Here is a 17,856-nt window from a genome sequence, read left to right on the forward strand (position 1 = left end):
AATACCCCTGACTCCTTGACTGTGTTGCATTTGGAGAGACTGATTCATACAATCTCACAATTAATTACTTGTCCTTCCATCTCAGGCTCCTAAAACTCGGGTGCCTTCAGGTCACTGAGCAGTTGTGTGGGTGGCTGAAAGGCTTTCTGGGACTTTAGCCAGAGAGCCAGGCTATTTGCAGCAGAACTAGACTTTTAAGACATGGAAAACTTGGTAAATATGCCAAAGTAGTAGACAGGAACCAGGCCAGGTCAAAAAAATGAGGCATCCAAAGAGATGAGAGGTCGCGAGGGGAGGTGTGTGCCGCAGACACCAGAGGCTGGGAGCAACGTGGAGCTGGCGGTAGGCTTGGGTTGGATCCGTGTGGTATGTCCTTCCCCAATACCCAACTCTTTGAAGCCCCAGCTCCACTTGAACATGTGACCACCACCTTGCTGAGGGCAGACAAGATAGAATCTGTGAAGGGCAGCCAGAAAATCCACATTTCTATCATTCATAGTAACTCAGACCAGGGCTTCTCACTCCCTGCCCATGGGTAAATCATGATAGTTTTATTTCCGAGGATGATCACCCCAGTGTGTTGGATATAATCCCACACTCAGTGACCTCTATGGTATCATAATATATATTGGGTCAAATATTTGTAGAAAGAGGAAAATGCATATTCTTTGAGTTCAGTTTGTATTTCTACCTAGATCATAGGCCATTCTAGACTTAGATTTTTCTAATGATGTCCTTTGAATTAAATAACCTTGGTTTTGAGTCTTTAAGGGCTTCCGCACCTCTGCAATCTATTCACTATGAGATCTTGGGAAAATCTTATAAACTCACAGATTCTCAGTTTCCTCATTCATGAAATGTCAGTACAAACCTCATCGTGTTAGGTGAGTATCAAGGATGACGGGCACGAAACATCCATCCAAGGGTCTTGGCACATAGCAGGCACTCAATGTTGGCAGTGAAGTCCGTCTGAGGAGCCCATAGATTGCCGCAGCGTGGGTGGGGATGCTGTGGAGAGAATGGGTTTCTGCTACCTCGCGGATTGCTGGGTCTGCCTAAGCCAAGGTAAGGGCCCAGAGAAGGCAGGCTGCACCCTGAGGGACGGCCCGTCAGGAACAGTGTCAAAGAGCAATGGAAGGGGTGGGAAGAAAATGACCTCCAACAGCCATACAATATGGCAGTTCATGCAGTATGGCGGTATTGTAACTTTTAACATACCCCTTTCTGTGTGTGCCTGGTCCCCTTAGGCCAAATGCAGAGACTGTGTTTACTCACAGCTGAATTTTAAGGGCTGCTCCAGTCCCCACACTTAATTGTCTGTGCGTAATAATGATGCCTGCCTGCCTGACACTCGTAGCCTCCTCCTGAGGACCAACTTTGCATTGTCCTAGCCTCTGAGGAAAAAGTGGGCATTTTGTTAGGGCACCAGGTTCCCAGGGACTATTTTTCTGAGGTACTGCCTGAAATCCTTCTAGAATGCACTTGGGAGCAGCAGAATCAGAGTGGAGAGACCAGAGAGCAGGTTCGATGCAACAAAATGGATATTTGCGTGCCTCTGGTGGTGAGATGCCAGACCGATTCCCCTAAGGAATGAAATATGACCAGCAAACTCCCAGAATCTCACAAGACATCAACAAAAGCCAACTTCTGTGCCGTCTTTGGCATTTGGCACCTGCCTTACTGGCTGATACCCTCTTTTGAGCCGTTTCTTACACCTTGTCTTTTAATTCTGTTGGGGGAAGTACTGGATTGCTTTGAACTATGGTTTTAAGACCACTTTTCAGTTGCTCCCTCTTTGCAACAAAGAGCCTTGATTCTTTTTTTCTTAGACTCCTCAAAACTACGGATGAAACCTTAGCATTATTTGTACACTCTGCTAGAATGCGGGACTATGGCAGCCAGCTATCTTTTAAGTGATTGCCCAACAAATTCTCGATCAGTCTTTATGAGACAGTATATTTATACCTTAAGAAGAATTGGACAGGCTGTCAAGCTTTGAAAAATGGAAGCTTATAAAGAAGTTTGCAAAAAATAGCTTATTCGTCAGGCCATGTGGTGGAGGTCTCACGGGGACAATAGCCTCTGCGGTCCATGGTGGACAGGCAGAAGGGGCCCAGCAGAGGTGTCTTTCTGGGAGCTGAGGAGCTTCCCTAATGAAATTAAGCTTTATTGCTGGAAACCTGGTGTGGTGATCCCACAGAATCCTTCTCGAAAGCTTCGGAGCTTCCTGGAGAGAGGCTCACGCAAGCAGACAAAGTTGAGCACACGGAGCTTCTGAATACCTTGGGGGTGGGTGTCCCTCTGTCCTGTTGCTGGCCCAGGCTACTTCACACACACGTGTCTAGAGAGAGAGAGAAGACAATGAGTTGACAGTGGAAGGATCTGTTTCCACACAATCTATGAAATACCAGGGTGGAAGCAATAGTGCTCTGAGACTCCCTGCCGTTGACAGTTGGCTATTCCACAGGTTGGGAGTCACGAGAACTCAGGACATCAGTGACATCACCAGTGGGCAATAGTCATTCCCTGGGACCAGCAAGACGAGGCATGGTGCCCGGATCTCCCGAAGCCAAGGCATAGGGCCCAGAGCAGGCAGACAGTACCCTGAGTGACAGCCCACCAGGAGCTATGTCAAAGAGCAACTGAAGAGAGTGGCAGGAAAATGACCTCCAACAGCCCCTACAATACAGCACGAGGTGCTGGAGCTGGGGGTGGTGGGCACTGGCAGCATGGAGCAGTACAGAGGGGACACTCCCTGAGCACGGCAGGAATTTCTTGGGTGGAATCGCAGAGAGGTGACATACCTGTGCTAGCAGGTAGCAGCAAAGAGCCTTTGAAAATCAAGCAATTCCCCTTCAGAGTACCTCTTCCAAACACTGGTGAGACTTAGGAAAACCTGGGTTCCAGCTTGTATTTAATATCATCTTACACCCTAAAATAATATAAATAGTGGGTTGGTTTTGAAATAAGGAAGGAAGGATGACCAACTTCTCCCATTATAATTTATACATTGGCTAAACACTATACTTTTGTTACTGGAAAAAGAATAGTTTTTTTTTTTAAACCCATCAAGTATATTTAAACATACCAAAGTACTTTGCAAACAGACAAATGGCCTGTGGTACCTCCCACGATCAGTCAAGCTGTTTACCATGATCCACGTGCCTACATGGGGCTCAGAACGCAGAACTTCCTTGGGACAATCCCCATTACTTCATCCCTGAAATACACCTTTAAAGCCCTGGGTAGGGGGAGCCTGATGGGAATGCAGAGCTCAGTCCCAAACAAGAAGGGCACAATGGGTAGGCAGGCAGACTAGAATGACTGGCATCTGTTGGGCATCTTTTTTTGTTTATTTTTTAAAAATGTTTGCAGGAGCTTAATTATCATTTTCCTTTTTTGGAAGAAAGCATCAATTTGTTCATTTTTTAGCCACTGTATTGTGGTATGATTGACACATAAATAGCTGTACATATTTAAGGTATGCAAGTTGGTGAGTGAAGCCATCGCTCCAACCTATGCCATAAACATATCCATCACTTCTAAAAGTTTCCTCCTGTCCTCTGTATTTATTATCTACTGGGTATCTTTTATGTGCCAGGACTTTTAAAGGTCATTTTCATTTATGAAGTGCAGACTGGATGCCTCTCATATACTAGACGCTTCAGGAAACATCTTGTTGAATCCTCAAAACATTCCTATCTAGAAAAAAGAAAACCGTGGCTCAGAGAAGTGAAGCAAATTGCAAAGGTCACACAGGTAGTAGCAGAGCTGAGGCTGCTCAGCTCTGAAGCCCATACAACTGGGCGCAGAAGTCCCATGGGGTCACCAGCCTGGAAAGCAAGGTGCAGTCAGGAGGAAGGAGTGGGCGGGGGCAGCTGACGACGAGGGGGTGGAAGAGAGGTGGGCCTCCCTGGGGAGAAATCACAGGTGGACACAGGAAAAGACAATGGCTTTCCAAAGGCGGCTGCTCTGTTGGTGATGAGGGAGAGAGGTGGGAAGAGGGCTCTCAGAGAGCCAAGGCAGTGTAAAGAAGACTCTGGAAGCACCGAGAAAGCCTTCACTGGGCAGATATGGAAAACTGGCGCCAGGAGGCAGTGTTGGAGAAAAGGGGTGAGGCCAGGAAGGCCAGAGGTGGGTAGCACGGGAGCTCCTGCTGTGGCCAGAGGAGAAGAGCGTCAGGCTGGGTCCACACTCACACCCGGGGGTCATGTGTGAGCCCCGTGCCTCCTGACAAGCCTTGCCTCTGCTAATAATCTTGGCCAAAGGTTCCACTTTGATGCCTTAAAAACAAATCACCTACTGAATGTTTTAAAGACTGGAGTCTCCAGGCCAATAGCAATTACTGTAATTGTTCTTAAAAGATTAATTACAAGAGTGTTTTAGTTCTTATTTTATATGGAGAAGATTCCCTTTCTTTTTTCCTTTACAAGCTATTCAGCCCTGGAAGCCAGCATCTTAAGGACTACACATTCGAGGAATTCCCTGCAGGGTCCTAAGTACCTGGAGCTGGTGTTAAAAAGATCATTAAGAGCAGAGCATCTCTGCGTTCCCTGGAGCTCCTGTTAATTTGTGTTTAAAGACCTAGACTCTAGCAGAGTTAATATTTACAGTGAGGTGATATATTATTTACATGGGCCCCAGACACCAAAACATCTATAAATTCACACATAGTTAACCTCTTTCTGTTCCTTCCTTTACTTATTAAGTCAACTCAAGACCTAGTCTATTATCAGATATAAAGTTCTTTCAATAATTTCACCCACAAGCCCTTTAAAAGGAAAATAAAAAATGAAGGTCTTACCAAATTCTCCTTTAACACGAGGAACTGTTCACATTTCAGAAGTGGTTCTGGGTAAGGTCAATGATAAAAATGTGAAAGAACAATAAATTTTTGCCACTTTCTCCTTCAGAGTTATATACAAAGTGCAGAGAAGGAAATGGACTCCAAGGAGGGAAATTTTCCTGCAGAGTGTACCAAGTTTTTCCTAAGGATTTCCAGGGATAAAGGGGTACATATGGACAAAGCTAATAGGCAAAATACACTGCTTAACAATATATGCATCCATTTACATGAATTGACAAATTACATACTGCCCCAGAATCCTTAGCAAGGGTTCTCAACCAAGTCATAAAATTCTGTACCTGCTGGGTTGTTTTCTGTTTGTCCCGTAGCGGCTCAGTTTCTCCAAGTGTGACCCCTGAGGGTCCAGGTGTCTGGTGCACCTCAAGATTTCACCCCAGGCTTGATCCAGCTCAGTCTACATGATCCACTTACCTTTCAGGGGCAGGAGCCAAGAGAATCACCCCACTTACACAGCAATGAGGGACAGAAAGTGGGTGGTATTGGGGAGTCCTGTTGGGATCAAAGTAGTACAGCAATTTACAAACTAGAGGCATCCACACGAGAATGTACACATGAAAATTTATAGCATCATTATACATAAGAGCCAAAAAATGTGAACTCAAATGTCTACCAACTGACAAATGGATAAATAAAAGTGTGGTATATCCATACAATGAAATACTATTCAGCAATAGAAATAAATGAAGTACTGATACATGCTACAGCATGGATGAATACAAACCACCAATGTCAGGAATGAAAGGGGTTATCACTACAGAGCCTATAAATATGAAAAGAATAATAGAGAATATTAAGAATAACTTTATGCCATTGAATTAAGCAGTTTAGAGGAAATTAGACAAACTCAGTAACTTATGAAAACTGACACAGGATAAAGCAGAAGATTTGAATAGCCCTGATATCTAGTAAAGAAATTGAATTTGTTATCAAAACCTCAGAAGGAAAATTTCAGGCTCATATTGTTTCACTGATGAATTCTATCAAATATGTAAGAAAAAAATGATTCTTTTTCGAAAGCAGAGGAGGAGGAAACCCTTCTAATTCATTTTATGAGACCAGCATAGCCCTAATACCAAAATTTGACAGACCATTACAAAAAAAAAAAAATAGAGGCCAGTATCCCTCATGAATATTGACACAAGAATCCTCAACCAAATACTAGCTAAGCAAATCCAGCAATCTATAAAAAGGTTAAATATCATGACCAAGCAGATTTTATTCCAGGAGTGCAAGGTTGGTTTAACACTAAAAAATCTGTATAATTGGTCATATATATGGAATAGAAGAGAGATACCACATAATTATTTCAACGGATGCAGAAAAAGTATTTGGGAAAATTCTGTACTCATTTGGGATAAAAGCAAAACCAAAAAATCTATCTGCCCATTAGGGGAGAAGAGAAGTGTCTCAACCTGATAGGAGCATCTGTGAAATTAGCACACAAGGATTGCTGTATCTTGGTTATCTCACGGTGCATTGTTTTCCCTTGAAAATCTGTCGAATGTTCTTTTTTTGTTTTCTGCAGGCATGTTGAGTATTGGATTGGATCTTGGACAGTGTGCACACTATGCTGTGGAGTCTCTGGATCCCGTGGTGGCTCTGAAACATGTTGATTTTGTTGCTGTTTTCCCAGGCACTGGTCTGGATTCATCTTGCACTCTCCTTGTCTCAGGCAGCAGCTGAAATCTCAGTTCAGTTCTTTTATCCTCAGCTGGGCTGCTATACACCTGCTCTTGGTATGTAGTGTTCAGAAGTCAGCCAGAGATGTGGACAGAGCTACACACAGGAATGGAGCTCCCCATCACCCACACCCTCCTTTCTGGCATTCCGCTCTCACCTTCCAGAGGCCGCAGTGACTCTGATGTCTGTTGTCTCTTCAGGCCCGAACAACTACAGGTTTTCTGTTGGAATTTTTGTAGGGGGACCAACCACCCTGGTTTGCCCAGAAATGCGGGCTTTCCTGGACCGTGGGTCTTTCTGTGCTGAAACTGGGACATCCCTGCAAGAACTGTGTTGGTGGATTACTCTGAGTTTCGGCTACTCCGTAGGTTGCAGACTGCAGTTGAAGACATGAAAAACCCCTCACCCAGTGCCATTCTTTTCCTCCAGAACCTACCTGTTTATGGCACTTCTCAGGACCTTTAAGATTGGGGCGGTGCGGGGAGTGTTGATTTGTATTTTGTGCAACTTATAACTGTTATCTGTGGGACAGCTGGTCCAATAGGAGTCTCATTGGTCACGGCCAGAAATAAATCTCCCCTTACTCTCTCTTACCTAACACATTGCAAACCATATTGCAGTTGTTCTCTTTTTCTCTACCAGGTGGGTCTCCTCATTGCCTCTGGGAGCCCCTTTCTTTTTCTCTCCTGAGCCTTCTTCCAAGTCCCCAGTCTTACGAGCGCGCCTCTCCAGGATGTTCCCTGAAACCCCTCCCGACAAGCAGCTTCGGTGTGGGTTATTGACTGACTCCCGCCAACATCAGGAAGCCATCAGTGCCCACAGCTTAGGTTCCGGTCCATTCATGATCTCACCTGACCCTTATCACGACTCTGCAAGGGAGCGTTAACCTTTTCATACTACAGGCAAGATACTTAAGAATCAACAAACTTATTTACCCAAGATCCCAAGGCTGGCAAGTGCAAGAAACCTAAAAGGAACTTCCTTGTCTAACAGTGTTCCTGCCCAGTCCTTGCTCATCCCCCACAGAGGGCTAGGACACTGTGAACAGGTATCTCTGAACTCCTGGCATCCCGAGTTTTAGCGCTGTTGATACCAGCTTGCTTCCCTGATTGGCACCAGTATTTGTGGCATTAATTCCTTATTTTGCACATGGGGACTCTTACGCCACAGACAAAAAGACTGTAGGTATGTCTGGGTCCTTCTGGGTGGGGGAGGGGGTCAGTAATCATCTTACATAGGGATGGACTTCTAGGAAACAAACACTTCAGTACAAATTCCTGACACCTACCATGTGAGCTAAGCAAAAGCCTTTTTTTTTTTTTTTTAATGAACTTACATACATAAAGGGAAGAGGAGTTTTTTCTGGGGAGAAGTTTACCAGTAAGAGTTAGGAGATGTTTTACGGTGAAAGTCTCCCTTGTGAAATGTCGTGCTGGTTAATTCTACCATTTCATTCCTCTCAGTGGTAGATTGAATATATTCAGAGGGACCTTGATTATTTGCCCCTAGGAAATGAGTAAAGGTGGAACAGATACATTTTTAAAAAAAGGTATCTGCTGAAACTGATTGGCACCAGCTGTGGGAGGGCTTCCCTTTTTCTCTTAGATTTCCAGGTGCCAGTTTAGATCATGCTCACCTGGTCTGGCTTTCCCCCATGTCATCATAAACATTTTCAAACATACAGAAAAGTGGAAGGGAGTTCACCGAAAAAGCAACAACCTGGCTCTACCATAACACTGTACTCTGTTCATCACACATCTATCCATTACATATCCCTCTATTTAATTTATCTTGTTGTATGCAATTGAAAGTAAATGACAGACATTAGCGCCCTGCGAATTTAAATTCATGATCGTTTCTCCTGAGGTCACAGTGCCTGTAAGTCTTCACATGTATCTGATCTCCACTTCCCTTTCTCAAAGAGCTTGTTTTGCTCGGAGAGGATCCCCTCTGGGCTCTTCCTGTTTGGGTCCTTCCCATCAGTTTCTGCACCCATGGACCTGTGGCGGTGCCAGTCACTCCCATGAGCATGCCTGGGGGTGTGGGGTGTGGAGGGGGAGAAACCCAGTCGTGCAGGAGGGCCTCCCCTGTCCCTAGAAGTCACCTTTGCTACTGAGAGTAGGAGGCGCCTCGGGATTAGGTTACACCACCAGCCGGCTCCCATCTCCCACGTACACACATGCGGTATTGTGATTTACAGTAAGGTGACTCAGAAGCACAGGTGACAACTTAGACTTGTGCCTGGCATCTGAAGTGGGGGATCAGGGGGTCCATCTTGTAGGATTGAGTGCTTAACCTGTGGGATCTGATGTCATCTCCAGGTAAACAGTGTTAGAATCAGGTTACCTTTAGGACACCCAGCTGGTGAGGAGAACAGGATTGTTGGTGGGGAAACATGCCACCCTGTCCCTTCTTGCTTTGGGATAATTTGTGATCAGAATCTCAGTTGGTGTCGGGACCCTCCCCAGATCATGCAGCACCCCCACTCACACCCCATCACCAACACCAGCCCCACCAGCCCCTAAGCTGTCAGCCATTGCTTGACCACCACTGTGGATTTTCAGAGTCCCCCCCAAATGCTTTCTGATAGTGGAGGTGGCTTCTCTTTCATCTTCTGGGGTGGGAAGGAAACTGTCAGAAATATTATCAATAAAGACATCCTTCTGGGTCTTGTAATAAAAATATTCATCAGATCAAAATCTGAACAAAAAAATGGAATGTACCACGAAATGTCTTTCTTTCGGCTCCTTGCCTTGTCTGAGGGTTTCAGCCTTGGGCAAGTTAACTATGGATTTGGTGAGACTGAGAAATGACAACGCAACTTTCCTGGGGTAAAAGGGTTTATACCTGGCTTTATTCTCCTGGTGGTGGGTTGAGCACTAGGATCACGTCTGCGTTTAGCGGCCTGCAGGTCTGCCAGCCTCCTCCATCTCTGCCTCCCCCCAGAGCACTGGGCAGAGCTCTTCATATAGTGACTCCGTCAGTAATAGCTTATTGCCTCTGGGTGTGGAAGCAGCAGCCTAGCAGGAGGCTGGTTACGTCATCAAGTAGTTTAGGGTCAGGGGAGGATCCTGGCTATAGAAACTTCTATTTTTCCCATACCCCTACTAGCTCATTTTTATTTTGAATGGATTCTGTTTCATTTTTCTCATTGTGGTGGAGTCACTACTAGCAGAAGAGCCACTAGAAACCCACAGGTTCCCATCACACCCGTGCCTTCATTTTCTCTGACAGTGTTTTTCTAATTCTTCTCCTTGGGCTTTTTAGCTCTGTCTCCTCGATGATTCCATTTCTCCTGCACCAGCTCCTGTATTATATCTGTCTTACTTCTGACATGTTCACTACTCAGGTGTCTTCCCTTTCTTAAAACCCCCAAAGCACTCCTGGCCCACAGTCCTTCCCCCTTCTCTCTTTCCCCTCCTCCCCATGGAGCCCCAGTATCTTTCCTGCAGACCTTGCTTACAGTGGAAGGCAAAGCTGAGCGCTCTGGACACCTGATAAGTTTTTTTCTAGTGAACCAATCCAATTACCTTGATTTTACATTTCAGTTTCAAAATCTAAGCATGGCCAGTGCTTTTAAAGGAGGAGAATTCTTTGTCAGAAAGAACTTTTTCTTTTTTGTCATAGAGACATTCACCGGAAGATATCAAATTTTTTTTGAGATTTGATTACTTTAATACTCACAATTACCATATTCTTGATAAGATTCCCTTCCATAACAAAAGCAATATTTCAATATTAGAAATAGATTTAACTAAACTGGTTTAAAATAATCCCTAAGGATTTCTGCTTCTAGGAAGATGGAGTAGATATACTTTTTCCTATTCCTTTCATCAAGTAGAAATTAAAACTCTAGACATTGTAACTGAAACAACCATAAAATTCTGAAAGGGGGAGTGAAGAAGGTGCACTGGCTTCTGGCCTCAGTTACAAGGAATGGCAAGGGAACAAGGTGAGTTACCTGTGTTATCTCTGTGCCTCATCTATTCCAGAGTTGGAGCTGAAGAAACTGGCAATGGGGAAGCATCAACAGGCATTAAAGAAAGAACAAGTCCGAAGACAAGCCTACTTTTCTAGCCAAAGAATCAGGAAAGGAGCAGGAAAATTTTCCAGATAGACAATTTTAGACAATAACCACTCAGATCCAGCCAAATACCACAGAAAATATTAGACCCATTGCCATCCATACTAGCAAAGAGGAGGTAGGGAGCCTAGACTTCCTCACCAAGTTATAACAAGATCTGGAAGATATCAATTTTTAAAAGGAAATATAAACAACTGCCTGCTAGGGAAGAAAACCCCACTTCTTATAGATTGCACTCACCTCTTTTCTTCTCATTCATGCCTGGTTGGTTTGGAGGCCTTGTTCACCACCCCCCTTGGATTATGGGGAAGTGCCAGCTAACAAAAAGGGTAAAGATGCCCTAAATCTTCAATAATATCTAACAAGCGTGTGATTTTATTCTACTCCTGACACATTTTGATGGTTTCATGGGTTAATGGATCTTCTTATTGAATTACTGACAGAAGCCTTAAATAAAAATATCCCAGAATCCTTTACCTTATTCTTGCCTTGCCCTAGGACAGGCCAACCTCGCAGCCCAGCTCCCTGTGGGAACACCAACACTGCCTGATTTATTTGCACAGCACCCTCACGGAAGCCCACTCAGCAGGGGGCCTCTCCATGCTTCCCTGCCCACATGCTGACAAGGTTCTCTGTGGGGGAAGGAGGCCTTTTTTTTCAGCCCTGAACTGAATACTTTCGTGGTTTCTACAATTCACTCCCTACAATTTTTTCATAGTATTCGGATTCTGTCCAATGATTCCAAAACTGGGCAAATGCTTTGGTTTACAAACAACATGGGCAAATATTTTCTAACCCTTCAGGAGTTGTTCACAGCACCTACAAGGGTGGAATTTTATTCTATGCCCAACGCATTTGGAAGGCTTCATGGGCTAATGGAAGGCTTCATGGGCTAATAGATCTTCTCGTTGAACTATTGAATCATTAAACCTTGCGTAAACCATAGAAGCTCCTCTTCGGAAGTATTAGAAAAAATGGAAGTTTGGCCGCTGTCTGGTGAAGTTGGGCTGTGCGGACCACCAACCTGGGAAATTCCGTTTTCAGTTCTGTCTCTCCCTGGTTATAAACTAGACTGGTTAACAAATTCTAAAGCAGTCTGGGGAGTGAAGTGAGCTGGATCGTGGTTGTGACATGGAACTTCTCAAGAAGGGTAGACTTCATGATGTCTTCCATCTGTGTTTGCTCCTGAAACGTTGTGTGTGAACTCCATTTTGGTCACTGCATAACTGTCTCATTTACATACACTACAAATTTTAGGATGCTTCACTTTGGCACCGAATTATCTTTAAAAGTTAGTTATTTCCAACATTTGTCTTTTTGTTTTTCTGCTCATAGGCTTCTGATAAATGACTACTACCCTTTAAGGAGTGCTGACAAGTGCTTTGAAAGCTGCACTTGTAATAGGACAATGCTTTTATGAGGCCTTCATTCATTTTAGGCAAAATTTCTCATGTTGTTTCTTTAAGCAGAGCTCTGCTGAACCACTTTGGCCTATCTGATTGCACGGTAGGCCCTAGGTGGGGCTACCTTGGAGGTCGTCTGGGGTAACCAAACACCCAAAAAACTTAATGCCTTGAAACGACAGTGTATTTTATCTTGTGGTTCAGAGGCTTGGCTGGGCTCAGCGGGGTGATTCTCCCTTGAGGTTTTCTCACGCAGTTGCAGTCAGGGTTGGCTGGGGCTGGAGTCCCCTGCAGGCACTTGACCTGCCGTCCAGGAAGGTGTCTGTAGTCACATGTTGTGTGCCCAGGTGGGCTGGTTGGGTGCTCTCTTCCTGAGGCCGCTCTGCCCGGGCGGTAGAGCTTCTCCCTGGCAGCGGTTTGCCTGAGAGTGCGCCAGCTGGCAGAGCACAGCAGTTGGTGCAAGGCTTCTTCTGACCCGGCCTTGGAACCCACTTGGTCAGATCAAGGGGACGGGACATCGGGAGTTGTAGTTCACCAGACATCCGTGGCAGGTGGATAGGAACTACCAAGCATTCAGGGTTTCCTCTGCCAGGTTACCACTAACTGCCCAGCCGCCCAGGGACAGCAGGGCCTTGAGAAACCCCAGACTGCGGCATGGTGTGTGGGCGCCACCTGCAGGGTTGCCACAGACCCTGGCCTGTTACTCCTAGGGCCGGCCGCCCCTCCCCCTACTCCAGCAGGACCGAGGCGGGACTGACCCTAGAGCCCGCCCGCAGGCCAGGGTGAGGGCGCTGGGGCTCCAGTGAGAAGCCAGCCCCTGACCAGTGATGGGGGCCGTGGCATCCGGACTTTCTCCCGTCCTGTGGTACTCATCACACTGTTACTATTGCCTGTTCACGTCTCACGACACCCAGTATAACTGAGAAAGCAGGGCCCCCTCTGTGACTCACAACTGTACCCACAGTGCTTAGACAGTTTGCAGAACACAGACAGACCCAATAAAAATGCGTTGCATAGGTGACGAGTCCCTCCCACCGCTCCCCCCATATTCCTCCTCTTGTTCAGGTGGGGAACGGAGTCTGTGAGGCAGACTAGCTCGAGGTGGCACAGCCACTAGGTTTCAGACTTGTACCAGGGCCTCTGCCTTTCCTCGCTCCCTTGGTGAGGCTTCCAGCCACTAGCCCCCGACCATCAACGAGTACACTTGTGAGGAGCGTCGTGCCCTCCTTTTTGCTGTCCTAGAGACCAAGTGTCAGTTCCAAACTGCACTTAACACTGGCAGCGCCCCAGAGCTCCCATGCATCCCCACCTTCCGTGAGATCGTTTTAAACAATTTCAGGGGCCGGCTCTGCGGCTGGCTGGTGTCAGCTGGCTGGTTGTGTGACTCCCTTGCCCCTGCACATGACCGCAGAGGCGTTAACAATAGGAACAGTTTGAAAGTCTAAAAATAAAAGTCAATAAACAAATAAAGAGGATTGGCAGGCTACCACAACTCCCACACGATAGTATCGTTTTTTTTTGATTCCTAACACTTTGTTTCCAACACTGCGGACAACACCGGGGCTGCGGTTTGGTTTGTGCCGCCTCCCGAGCCCAGGGCCGGCCTGCCTGGCAGTGTGGGCGCTCCCCTCTGGCAGCAGAGCCGTTAGCAACCATTTGCCCTGGGTTAGGCTTATCTTGGCATTGATTTGTTTCAGGCCAGGGCGTGCTGTGGGGTTCCTGTACAGACAAAGACCCAAATCGTTGCCGGCAGAAGGAGGGCACAAATAACCCAGTCAGCTGTGAAAAACTCATTTACAAAACACAAGGAAAACACAATACTACGGGAACTATTTAATGAACAACCTGAGACGCTGCCCTTCAGTCGTGGCTCAGTGCTGCAGCGCTCAGCTCTCGACAGAGCGGTTGGTGCATTTTCTGGCCAGGCCCTATTGCTGAGGGTTTCTTGTACTGGAAGAACAAAGCTCTTCTGTAATTAAATCAAAGGCTGCTATTATTCTCCTACCGAAGTGTGAACATCGGGAGGTGCTCCGGTGAAAACAGCAGTCAGAGGTCCTCCTCCCCAGGCGCGGTCAGTCCCTTCGGTGGCAGCTCTGGGGATGAGGGCCAAGCTTTCTGTGGTCCGTAGTTGGGGTCTGAGGAGGTCTGGCTGCTTCTCAGCTTGTCACTGAGCTAAGGTTAGAAGGGAGGAGACAGGACATCAAGAGAGGAGGAGGAGAAGCCCCAGGAGCCCAAGAGGAATCTTACTGGGTGGAGGAGGGTGAAGTCCCGCTGGACTCACAGAGCTACGGTTCCCCCCTCATCCTTCTGCGCCAGGGGGCGGGGGGCACCTCCACCCCCAGGGGAGGAACGTCTAGCCTGACCATGCCCAAAGTCCCTTTCCTCGATGTACAAAGGGGACAAGCTGGCATTTTCCATGGGGCACTGGCAAAGCAAAAAAGAAACAGCTATGGAACATGGCAGTAGAATGCAAAAGTCAGATGTCCCAAGGTTTCTGACGGTTCCGTGATGATATTGTCACTCCACAGGAGAGTGCGGTCACGGGCGCCAGGGCTGTCTGTCCTCATGCAGCAGGTGCCATGGTGATTCAGGTCACCCAAGAGCTGGTGTCCTCTTTGATCCCGGGGAAAGTCTGCTCCCCAGGGGCTCTGCCGCTCGGCTTTGGTTTTCCCAGATGGGCAATACGTATAATGAACTGCTCACCTTTTGGTGGGGCCTGCCAGACCCACCTATTGGAAGATGACTTTCCCAGTCTGTGGGTCTGAAATAGATAACAACTAATGATCTTCACACTGTATATCCTCAGACACAGAGGCCTTGCGCAGATGAGGAGCTCAACAATTATTACTTGAGCAAATGAATGAATGGCACTTTATTTCTCAGGTTGATTTACAGGACAAAAATGACTGATTTGATTGTAGCTCAGTGACTGGTCAAATAAGCTGATTGTGGGACTTACCAACATGCTCCAGTTCTTCTAGACTGGCTGGTCACCTAAGTCCCTAACCTTCTATTCCCTCCTTCCACCCACCCCAGAGCCTTCGGCACGGATGCATTTTGTGCAGAAAGAGTCAAGAACAGGTATGCATCTGTGAGGAGTCCTCCTCCAAGCTGTTTGATGCCGAGGGGAGTATATTTGAGGGGAAGTAGGGCTGAGAGCAGCCCCTGCATAGATGGAAAGAAACGTGAAGGTGCCATGGAAACAGTGCGGATGGGAGGTTTGCACAAAGGAGGCTTTAAGGTACCAGCTCCAGCTTCTGAACAATCTGCTCCAGGTACGACCTTTAAACATACCTCTGGAAATGTAAGCAATTAGCATCTTGAAAGCACACACACACAAAGGTTGGGTTGCTAAGTGTCTTCTTACAAATGTAGGACAATGGAAAAGTCACTAGAAAGGTAATGATACATAATGCCTTGCCCCCGAACACAACAATGAGAAGCAATTTTGGCTTTTGGGATTGGCAACAGTGAAAAAGAAGTGGGCTCACATAGCTGCTGATGGGAGTGAGGGCGTAGGGGCTTGCAAAACGTGTTGGAGGGAGGAGACATTAGCACAAGTTTCCCCTAGGAACAATTAGCTAAGAAGTGGCAGCAGCCTTTTAAAAAGCGCACGTCTTTTGATCCACAATACTATGCACCTTCCTCCTGAAAGTACATCACACTTTATTTGAATTCCTTGTTGAATACCTGAATTCTTTACCAGATCAACTCTGAAAGAGGGACCATGTCAGTCTTGATTGTTGCCCTATTCCCAGTGTGTGCAGACACGTTTGTGTGCACTCAATACACAGAGTACTGGATTAGGGGAATACCTCCACTTCTAGAATGTGTCCCTAGGAAATAACTGCACAAGTGTGCAGAAACATTGGTGAAAAGCCATTTACCTTTCCATGGTTTCAAAAATGTCCCAAAATGAGAGGTTGGTTACAGAAATGAAGGGAGTCTATCACAGAATACTCTGCAACCATTGAAAATGATGCTCCATATCTATTGACATGGCAAAGCCTTTCCAATGTAGAGCTGTAGAAAAATGAAGCCAATTACATAACTGTACACTATCTATTACGGAATTTTATAAAATAAAAAAAGCTGTGTGGTAGGGAATCAGTGATTTTTATTTTCCTCTTTTGGATTCCGAACCGTCTGATTTCTCAAAATAGGTCTTTAAAAAAATTCCTTTTATAGTGTGAAAAACCAATAAAAGCATGTTCGTTTTGAAAACAATGTAGTTCATTCCCGTCTGGCCTTTCTCCAAGTGTGGGGCAATTATGTGTTACACTTGTGAGAGGAGGAAAAATGGCTTCAATTAGAAAACACAAGAAATCAGCACTTCATTAATTGAAGGAATTAAAAAGAAGGAATTGTGCCTCCTAGAAGCTCTCTACTTTGTAGCAAACAAACAAACAAAAAACCCCTGAAAAGCCATTTAAAATGCCAAAGAAATAAAAATGCATCGTGAGCCCAAGTTCACTAGCTGCCCAGTGAACGACTCAGAACAGCAAGTCTGGAAATAATGAGTCCCAAGGGGACTTCCCTTTTGGTCCGTGGATACAGGTATGTATAGCTGCACCCAGTGTCAGCTCCCTGGAGGCCCCTAAGTCCTCCGGCCTGTGCAGCCACCCTCTTTCTTTACTGTCCAAACCCACTTGCTCGAGGCCATCCACTGTGCTCTGCCTATAGACGTCACGACCTCCCCAAGATTCCTGATTCTCCCCTAGATTCGGGGGCGGCGGTGAGGCCTTACACCCCCACGGTCACCTCTTGCTATAAGCTCCTGCTTTTGATGAATCTGGGTGGCCTGTCCATCTTCTCACGTCCTAAGGCTGCTTTGCCCATCCCAAACCCGGCTCTCTGTCATTTCCCAAAGCACCAAAGGGACCAGAATCCGATGAGTGTTTCCCAGAACAGGCGAGAACCTGCAATTCAGTGCCAGATGAGTCCCTTCTGCCCTCCCTGCCCGGGTCCTTCTTGCTGGCTGTCCTGCTTATAGTGTCTCTGCTGCTGTCATGTTTTCTCAAGTCCGCTATTCTTTTTTAGTCCCCTCCCTTCCATATCTGCTCTTCTTTCCATTTTCCAGGCCCACAGGCTTTTTCCTTGAGAACTGCCAGGCCCGGGCCTACATCCCTACTTTATTAAGAGAGCAATTTCCTCCCTCTCACTCCCCACCCTCCCCTGCCGAATCCCAGCCCATGTACACTCGACAGGGGGCTTCATTTTTCCTGACCATAGGCCCACCCGTGTTTACTTAAGCGCATGTTCCACCTATGTTGATTAATGCTTATTTCCTAGAATGTGAGAATTCTATAGCAATATAATGTTTTAAATAGTGGCTTCTCATTAAATATACATAGATATCAGATGCCGAGGCTCACCCGACTACATGGGTATTCGCTACACTTCTGTAGGCATATGCTTGTCCCTATTCATACATAGTTTTCCTAAATAAATAAAAAATAAAAACTGGTGCCTTCTTTTAAGAGTCTCTTCCCACTTCCGTTGTATAAGTTTTAGAGATGGGGAAGCAAACAGAAACACATGGAATAGTATTTGGGGGTTCGGCAAAGACTTTTTATAAGGAATCTCAAAGCAGTTCTGTCTCAGAGTGTATTTCCACAGTGGGGTCGAGAACCATTGAAACCAAGCGTTGCCGTTTTGATGGGGGTGTGGCTATCCAAGGCCTGCAGAAGGGGCTCAGCCCGACAGGCATCAGCCTCTCTTTCCTTGCAGATGATCTCTGGAAATTCCCCACTCAGCTGGACTTTTTTCTCACTGACCTCTAGAGGAGAGGGCACCCCTGGGGCCAGAAGAAAAGGGTACCC

At 46.3% G+C, this 17,856-nt stretch overlaps 1 long non-coding RNA gene across 1 annotated transcript; it reads right to left on the bottom strand.

Annotated features, from left to right (window-relative positions):
• Positions 1–877: 877 nt before the first annotated feature.
• On the bottom strand, positions 878–17,137 carry LOC108390991 (uncharacterized). The gene is made up of 5 exons (XR_012124048.1): positions 14,040–17,137; positions 4,805–5,356; positions 2,805–2,932; positions 2,283–2,341; positions 878–1,008 (listed from the first exon to the last, which is right to left on the bottom strand). It is a non-coding gene; the product is annotated as an uncharacterized lncRNA (long non-coding RNA).
• Between the last annotated feature and the right edge of the window lie 719 nt (positions 17,138–17,856).

The sequence above is a fragment of the Manis javanica genome, chromosome 12, assembly GCF_040802235.1.
Source record: "Manis javanica isolate MJ-LG chromosome 12, MJ_LKY, whole genome shotgun sequence".
NCBI lineage: Eukaryota > Metazoa > Chordata > Mammalia > Pholidota > Manidae > Manis > Manis javanica.